Genomic DNA, 9058 nt, shown 5'->3' with positions numbered 1-9058 from the left:
AATTGGAAAGGTAGAATTAAAACTTTCACTATTGGTAGATGACATGATCCTGAAAAATCTACATAAAGCTATTAGACATAACAAACTAGTTGAACAAATTAGTGGGATTTAAAAGATCGATGAAAAAAAACCAGTAGTTTTACACACTAGTATTCTAGTTTGCTAAAGGCAACCAATGACAAATAACAGAAATGGGTTGGCTTTTATAATGGGGAATTTTTAGGTTAAAGTTTATAGTTCTGAGGCTGTGAAAATGTCCAAATCAAGGCATCACCTGGGATGTTATCGCACCAAATGTTGGCTCCTGACAATCCTGGACTCCTGCCACGTGGTAAGGTACAATGGCAGTTGGTCTCTGCTGAGGTCTCTGTCTTCTCCTCCAGGTTCACCTTTTGCATGAGCTCAGCTGTGGATGATCAGGTACATTGCTCATCTCTCTTCTCTTTTCCAGTCCTTGTCTCTTTCAACCTCTCAGGGCCCTCTTTCTGTGCTTCTGTGCTCTGCTGATTCCATCCTCTTGGATATCTCTGCCTCAGCTGCTTTCTCTGTGTGCCTCTAGTTTTGTTCTTCCATTTATAAAGAACTCCCCTGTGTCACACCTCACTGAAGCAATCCAAAGGGCCCCACACACAGAGAAATGGATTAGTTCCAATAACTTGATCTTTTCTGGGATCCACAAAAAGACCCAAACCATCACAACTAATAATGAGCAATGAGAATTAGAAGCAGAGACTGGAACAGATACTTGAACATTGATTTTCATAGAGACGTTATTCACAATTGCCAAAAGATGGAAGCAACTCAGTGTCCATCAATAGATGAATGAGTAAACAAATCTGGTATATAAAGACAGCTGACTATTATTCAGCTATAAAATGATGAAGTCTGATGCTTGTGTCAACATTGATGAACCTTGAGGACATTATACTGAGTGAAATAAGTCGAACACAATAGGGCATATTTTATGATATCATGGGTATGGTATGCACTAATTATAATTACAAACTCAAGAATTAGAATCTAAAATATAGGTTACCAGGAAATAGACTGGGTTTAGAGAATGAGGAGTTGTTGCTTAATTTGTAGGTTTATTTTATAAAGGATTGGAAATAATTGTTGGTGATGGTAGTATGTTATTGTAAGTACACTTAACAGAAATGAATTATACAGGTGAATGTGTGGTTAAAAGAAGAAACTTTAGGTCATATATGTTACTAGAATAAAAATTAAAATATAAAACAGCACTGTGTAATTCAGTAAATCCTATTGTAGATTATGGACTATATAGTTAATCACACAAGTATAAGATTATTTTTTCACAAAATATAACATATGCACGACACTCATGCAGGTGTTAATAAAAGGATGGTATGTGGAAAAACTACACCTAACGTAAATGAACAATAGTTAATAGCAGTATTTTAATAATCTTTCATCAATCGTAGCAAAGGTTACTACTGTTAAAAAAATAGTACAATTCCAAAAATAGATATCATCATTTGTAACAAATGTTCCACACCAAAGCAAGATGGTGGTGGTGGCGAGGTATATGAGAACCCTGTATTGTACACATGATGGATCTGCAAACCCACAATGCCTCTAATAAAAAAAAAATTTTTAAAGTATGCATGTATAGCAGTATAATTATTTCCCTGTTGGAAACAAGTTTACCAACTGAAGTACAGTGCTTATGTACTCCATTTCTTTCTAAATTTACTAAGGTAACATCTTCCCCAACTCCACCCTATTCATGGGGTTGTTTCATACATGCTGAAGACATTTAAGTTGTTTTGTCATATTCTGATTTCCATACTAGAATCACCTGATCTCCTAAAGAAAAAAAGAAAAAGAAATAGTGACATTTTTTCCTTGTATTTTGAAGTATTTGAGAAAATAATTTTAAAACAGGTGAAATATAAATTTTACCAACATAGGAATACTCTCTCAAAATTCCTTCCTTTATCTACCTACCATAAGAATATATAAAATGTACTAAAACCATATGTGGCAAAATTAAGAAATTCTATACTTATTTATGTAGTAAAAATGTAGTCATTTTTCAAAATATGTTTTACAAGTTGTATTAAGTTATCCTAGCACTTGCATCAGGAAGTACGAATAAAATGCAAAAACCCAGAACAGGTAAAATATATGTCATACATGTCCTAAAGATATATTTAAAATATAACTATTTAGAAGAAAATATATTAGAAGGTAAAATACATAAATGGGAAATGTATTTTTCATACCTCCAAATAATATATCATTTAAAAAGAGGTACCTGACCACCCTACCTGGCAGGGCTGGGCGTGCTTCCCACCAGATCTGTTGGGGTGTGAAGTGAACAAACTTCCGGGGTGCACAGTGGAGCCCTCTGGGCACTCAGGGCCCCAAGCCTCTGGAAGGCGCAAGGGGAGCCTCACTGGTTCTACATTGAGGTTAAGTTTCCTGATGGTCACAGGACCAGGGATGCCAGCCTTCCGAACACAGATATGGCCACCCAGGTAATGGGGAAATCTTCAGGAGGAGGGCTGTTCATCCGCAGTGCCAATATTGGCAAGGCCTTGCCTAATGGCATATATGACTGCATGACCTCTCCAAAGCAGAAATGGCTGCCCCTCACCTTATCATGTTAGCAAATGTGGCCTTGACTGGCAAAGTGAATGGCAGTTGCTGTGATTACTTAGTTGGTAAAGAAAGAGAGGTGACAATATTGATGCCTGTGATGGTTAGGCTATTGTGTCAACTCAGCCAGGTAATTGTGCCTAGTTGTTTGGTCAAGCAAGCACTGGGCTAACTGTAATACAAAGGCATTTATGGACTTTAGTCACCATTGACTTTACTGCAGTGGTAAATCATAGATAGCTGATTCCAATTACATCAGTCAGGGAGATTGCCATCAGTGATGAGTGACGCTTAACCCAATCAGTTGAATCCCTTAAAAGAGGAAGTGATTCCAGCATTGAGAGAGAATTTACCATCTCATCTTTGGACAGCCAACATCTCTCAGAACTTGCCAAGAACCTTCATTGGACTTTCATTGCAGCCCCTGGTTGAGGCCTGACTGCAGAAACTGGACTTCTGCATCCCCATGGCTGCATGAGAGGCTTATAGAATCACATACTATTGACCAATATCTCTTGTTGATTCTGTTTCTTTAGAGAACCCTGACTAACACAATGCCTGTTGGGGATAACTTTTCAGATCTTGAGGGAGAATGACTTGAAGAGTCTCCTGAAATAAAAAGGGAACCTAATGGAAGGGAAAACATGGAACTGGCAAGTTTGAAATTCAGTGTTATACAACCACAGCCTGTATTGGAAATATCTGCTGCCACAGAAATTTATAGTTCAAGTAAAGATCTTCCTATTGAAATACTTGGAACAGAAGACAAATGCTAGAGCTTGAAAACAAAAACTTTTCTGCAGTAAACTATGCCAGTATGAGGCAGAATCAAAAAAAAAATATTTGTGTATCATATTAGAGTTCACAGTGCCAAGAATTTGTGTGTGTGTGTGTGGAAGAAAGTGCAAAGAAGCAAGCAAAAGCTATGAGATTTGGTTCTTCCACTGCAGAGGGGGGAGATTTCTTCAAAAGGCCCTATTCCTATTGTGCCTGCTATGGCCACAATACCAACCAATAAGATTACTATGCTGTGCATCAAAAACACCGCTCCAGAGCTGGGGACAATGAAAGAATCTATAAGTGCATTATTTGCACCTACACCACAGTAAGCACATAGCAGTGGAGGAAACACTTTAGAAAGAGTTCTCCTAGGAAAGTGGACACATAGAAAATGCAACTATTTTTCAGACTGAAAAAACAATAAACAATTTTGTTCTGTATGCTAGAACTCACACAGGAGAGCACCCTTATAAAAGATAAGTTTGTCCTTACTCAAGTTCTCAGGGAACTCACCTTACTAAACATAGGCATACTCATTCAGGTGAGAAGTCCTTTAAAAGTGATCAGTGCAATATTTATGTGGCCTCTAATCAACATGAAATAACCAGTCATGCAAGACACATGCAATGACCTAAACCTCTTAACCGCCCACACTGTGACTACAAAACAATAGATAGAAGTAACTTCAAAAAACACATAGAGCCCTCAGGAATCCCACTCTATGTGTTTTCTGAAGTTACTTCTATCTGCAGTTTGGAGGTTCTAAGGATAGGGAAAGGGAGAGGGAGAGGGAGGGGCAGGTATAATGCGGGGGCATTTCTGGGACTTGGGAATCATCCTGAATGACATTACAAGGACACATACAGGCCATTATGTAACTTGCTGTAACCTACAAAATTGAATGGGAGAGAGTGTAAACTACAACTATAATCCATTTTTAGTGGCAATGCTCCAAAATGTGTTTATCAGTTGCAATGAAAGTACTACACTAATGAAAGATGTTGTTAATATGGGAAAATGTGGGAGGTGTGGGGAGCAGGGCATGTGGGAATCCCCTATATATTATCTGCAACATTTATGTAATTTAAGTATCTTTAAAAAAATGAAAAACCAAACAATCAAAAACATAAAGTTTCATGTTAACCTATGGCAGTTCAATTGTCCTGTCTGTGACTTTGCAGCTTCCAAGAACTGTAATCTGCAGTATCGTTTCAAATCTAAACATCCTATTTGCCGTAATAAAACAATGGATGTTTTAAAAGTGAAACTTAAAAAAAAAACAAAAAAGCAGGAGCAGGAGACTGACTTGCCTGATACCAATATTGCCAATGATAAAACAGAAACACAGCAGACAAAATAAAGTTAGATCTGGCTGGAAAGAAAATTGAGAAGCCTGTAAGGTGGTATATTAGTCAGCCAAAGGGGTACTGATGCAAAATACGAGAAATCTGCTGGGTGTTATAAAGGGCTTTTATTTGGGGTAAGAGCTTACAGATACCAGGCCATAAAGCATGAGTTACTCCCTTCACCAAAGTCTATTTGGAGTAAGGTTGCCAACGTCTGTGAGGGTTCAGGCTTCCTGGGTTCCTACATTCCTGAGTCTTGCTTTTCTCTGGTGCTGGCTTCTCTTTCCTCTGGATGGTGACTTCCCAGGTCTTCAGCATCAAACTCTAACATCAGAAATCTCCAACTCTGTTCTTTGCCATGCCTTTTCTATGAGTCCCTACCCACCAATGCCCTAATCATACCTCAATCACGCCTAGGTACACATCAAATTACAAGCATAATCCAGTATTTCTTTTTGGAATTCATTAATTATATCAAATTGCTACAGGTGGAGAAAAAGATAATGTTTCAAAAGATAAAAAGCCTTGTAGTGATGCCTCAGTAGTTCATGACTACCAGAACTCACAAATCTACAACCAAGCCTGAAAAGGTAGATGTGTGTTCAGGAAATAATCCTGCAAAACCAAGAAAAGCAAAAGGAAAATGGAAGCTTAAACCCATTGCTTTAATGATCCTGTGAATGATGAAGAACATGTAACCAAAAAAAAAGGGTAGAAGCAGATCCAAAAACTGACAGGAAGTGCCAAAAGTTGACAACAAAGTGGAGGAGGATGAAAAGCAAAGCACCTGCGTGAAAAAAAAGCACAAAGAAGAAGAACTTGAAAAATAAATTGAGTAAAAAATGTAGCAAGCCTCCTCAGATAGCTTCTGCTCAGAAGGGCCTGTTCAGAAGGGGCCAGCTCAGATGCAGCCTCCTTCCCTGGAGTCTGCTGAGATGGAATCTCCTCCTTGGAGTCTCTTCCTCCTGTGGAGTCACCTCAGATAGAGCTGATCCCCAGAAAGTCTCCTCATCCAAAATATAATAAAATGGAAAAGTCTGGTAGGCAGAATGAAATGGCATGGAAGGAGCAAGCACTTATTGACATTGGCTTAATGCCTATTAATAAAGATGGACGGGTTCTAAAGGAAAGTACAGGTGCACAGGATCTCCTACTACCTTCAGTACCACTGCCAAAGGAAAACTTAAAGGAAGAATAAAAACACCAAAAACTATGCTCTGACGGGGAAGGAATTAAAGAAGTCTCTCTTCAGAAAGTAGGAACGTATAGCTGGTCTTGGTGCTAGTACTAAAGAATCTACCAGCATTTCATGCTCTGAACAAAACCTGATAAATATGTCAGAGTGTGAAATTTTAGAACAGGCTGACACTGTGCTTTGTGAAATGGAAACTGACCCTGATCAGAATGCAACAGAGAATCTTGCTGGTAAAGACTCAGCAGTTGAAGAACCATTTTCCACACTCTTCTTCCCCTACCTATAGATAAAGGAGAAGCAATGTCCAAAACTGGGCTGGCATCACCTTCTGCTCCCCAGCAGTGAATGAGTCTCAGGAAACTGATGAAGATGGCATGGCGGATGGTAGTGATGATTCTGTGTTGAATGCGGCTCAGCCAGTTCCACTGGAAACTAGTAGAGAAAATGGAGGTGAAGCCTTGGTGGTTAAAGTGGCTGAGAGATTTGTGTGTGTGTGTTGTGTGATTATTCTTTTAGAAAAAAAAGATTACAGCAAACACCTCAATGGCCATTTGGTTAATGTATATTTCCTTGAAAAAATGACTAAAGGGCTGGAATAATTAAGCTTTGGACAAGGCCACAGTTCTTACTTTTTACGACCTATTACATTTTATATTCACTTATAGTAGAAGACAAGGGATTGCTTTAATTAGTGTTGTGTTAATTTTTCAGTGGCACTGTTTTCCTTATAAATTTTTGTATACCATTCAATTGTTGTAGAAATTGACAAATCTGAGGGAGTTAGTGTACTAAACCAATAGAAACCTAAATCGGTAAGTTTATACATTTAATTGAAATAAGAAAGTAAGTCAGTGGTGGTTTAGTTACAGCAGATTGCTTTGTGCAGTTACAATCTCTCAGTTTTTTAACCATTTCTATTTTCTTGTTTCACTTTACTTTGTCCTGGTTCTTTTTTTAGCTCTATGAAAATTGGCATACTTAATAGAAAATTACTTGAAGACCTTACCTGCTTTATATAAAGTTAGCACTTTAAAAATTTTTTTCGAGATGAGAAGAGACATTTAAATTGAAGAAAAATTCTCCCAACAATGGACAGTGTAATAATCAGGTATTTACTTTGAGTTAATCAACATTTCTTATTTGTATATGCTACTTAGTTATTGCAAGCTGCTTTTTTGTTTGTTTGTCTTTTTGGTGCTTTAATGCATATTTTTAAATCTATGCAGTAAAAATTTTTTTTAGAAATAATGTTTTGTTGAATGGTAACATTTTATACAAATATTAATATATGTATGTTTATTTTGACCTTTTTGGAGGGATGCTTTTAGGCTTATTTCCAAAAGGGCAGTTTTCTTTCTCTTTGCTGCAATTGCCTTTTTTTTTTGCTGAGTATTATCATGTGCAAGTTTGCGAGCAAATGAAACATTCATGTCCAATCCTTTGGTTTGATATTCAGATATATATACTAGAATCTGTATTCCATATAATTTATTTATTTTGAATGGATGTAGTAAATATGAAACTCTGAATTTCGTTTTTGCAATAAACTACTAGGCTCTAATATTGAATGGACTTTTAAAAATAGACTTTTATCTGAAATACCTTCAGCAATAAAACTTTTGCTTATTATGGTACAGTTACCTCCTAACTACACAATGTTAAATCATATCTTTGAGGTAAATTTTTTTCATAGATGATTGGTATCTATATGGCTACGCAACTAAATAAAGAACTGAAAGTAATATTTAAAAACTGAAAACCTGGAATTAGGAGACATAATTATTCCTTCAAGCTATTCAGAATGTCACTTGAGAAATTCCAAAGCCATAGCTATTACATGACAAGCCTAGGGTAAGAGAGTGATAGCATGAGTGCTGGCAGACCACCTGCAGTTTCCTGTGAATACAGTGAAAAAGGTTGATGAAAATTACAGTACAGATTAAAAAACGACACTTTCTCAGGGTTCTCCACAATTTAGTAGGTGTCCTGGCTGTCCCTATGACAGCCAATTTTTCTACAGGTGAGGTCTCAAATGCATTGCAACTATGCTGGTGTTCTAAGGGGCACTTTGTATGAAAAAGGGTATGTACTCCTCAACTTTTTTGTAGGTTCTTTGGTCAGTTGCCAAAGAATATGAAAGATATTTTGCATCTTGGGATTTTTGGCAATTCTTAACATTCATTGACATAAAATAAACTGTTATTCAAATAGGGGATCTTGAATAGTTCTAATCATCCATGTCCTATTCTGGAACAATCACCTTAATATTTCATTTATCTTCTTTTTCTTTGGTGATCTTTATTTGAGGAAAATTTCAGATTCAGCAGTACAACTTGAAAGATTAGGAAGAGCACTGATGCATTATGGATGCAAAGCTTATCAAATATCTGAAAGTGAAGTTTTAAAATGTGCTTGAACTTAGAATTGTTGTGATGCCAAATATTTAAGGGAACAGAAGATTCTCAAGACCTGAGTATGTTGTATGATATGGTGTGTGTTTTGTATGTATGAATAGGAATATCAAGCTGCAGATATTTATGTTTTAAGATGTAGATTACAAAGCTGTTTAACTCTAACAACTAGTATTAATGTTCATGGGTACATTTTACTTGTTACGTTTTGTAATACATATAAAAAGATTGATTTTATGTATACATTGGAGATTGAGAATCACAGTTTGGGGAAGAGGTTTTTGTGGATTGTTTCAGCAAAATTTTAAAACTTGGCTGATTGGGAATGAAGAGAAATTTGATGAATTTTTAATTCAGCTTTTAGACTAGATTGTTAAATGCAAAAATATGCAGGAAACTAAACCCCTTATTATTGATCTGTAAAAATGTTGTTCCTGGATATTAAGTGGGACTTGAGGCCTTTCTTCCAGAACTCAAGGACTTGATTGTCAGATCTATATTAAATTTTGAATCTTAATGACATGTATTTGTACTTATTGATGAGTGCTGATACAGATTTAAACTTAAGCAGATCAATGGCATGTCACCCCATGAATGTTGACTCTGGAAGGAATATCTTTCCTATAGTAATAGTTTCAGTTCTGGACTGAAAAGTTGGGGATGAAAATTAATTTTGTTCTTTTTTGTATTAGTCAGTAAAA

At 36.6% G+C, this 9058-nt stretch overlaps 2 pseudogenes; both read left to right on the top strand.

The window, feature by feature from the left end:
- Positions 1 to 2489: 2489 nt before the first annotated feature.
- On the top strand, positions 2490 to 5737 carry LOC101411494 (RE1-silencing transcription factor-like; annotated as a pseudogene).
- Positions 5738 to 5778: 41 nt separating this feature from the next.
- On the top strand, positions 5779 to 6545 carry LOC139436126 (RE1-silencing transcription factor-like; annotated as a pseudogene).
- Positions 6546 to 9058: the final 2513 nt, after the last annotated feature.

This window comes from Dasypus novemcinctus, chromosome 1 (genome assembly GCF_030445035.2).
Source record: "Dasypus novemcinctus isolate mDasNov1 chromosome 1, mDasNov1.1.hap2, whole genome shotgun sequence".
NCBI classification, from domain to species: Eukaryota; Metazoa; Chordata; class Mammalia; order Cingulata; family Dasypodidae; genus Dasypus; species Dasypus novemcinctus.
Note: the sequence above shows the minus strand (reverse complement) of the source record. Positions and strands in the feature narration are given on the sequence as shown.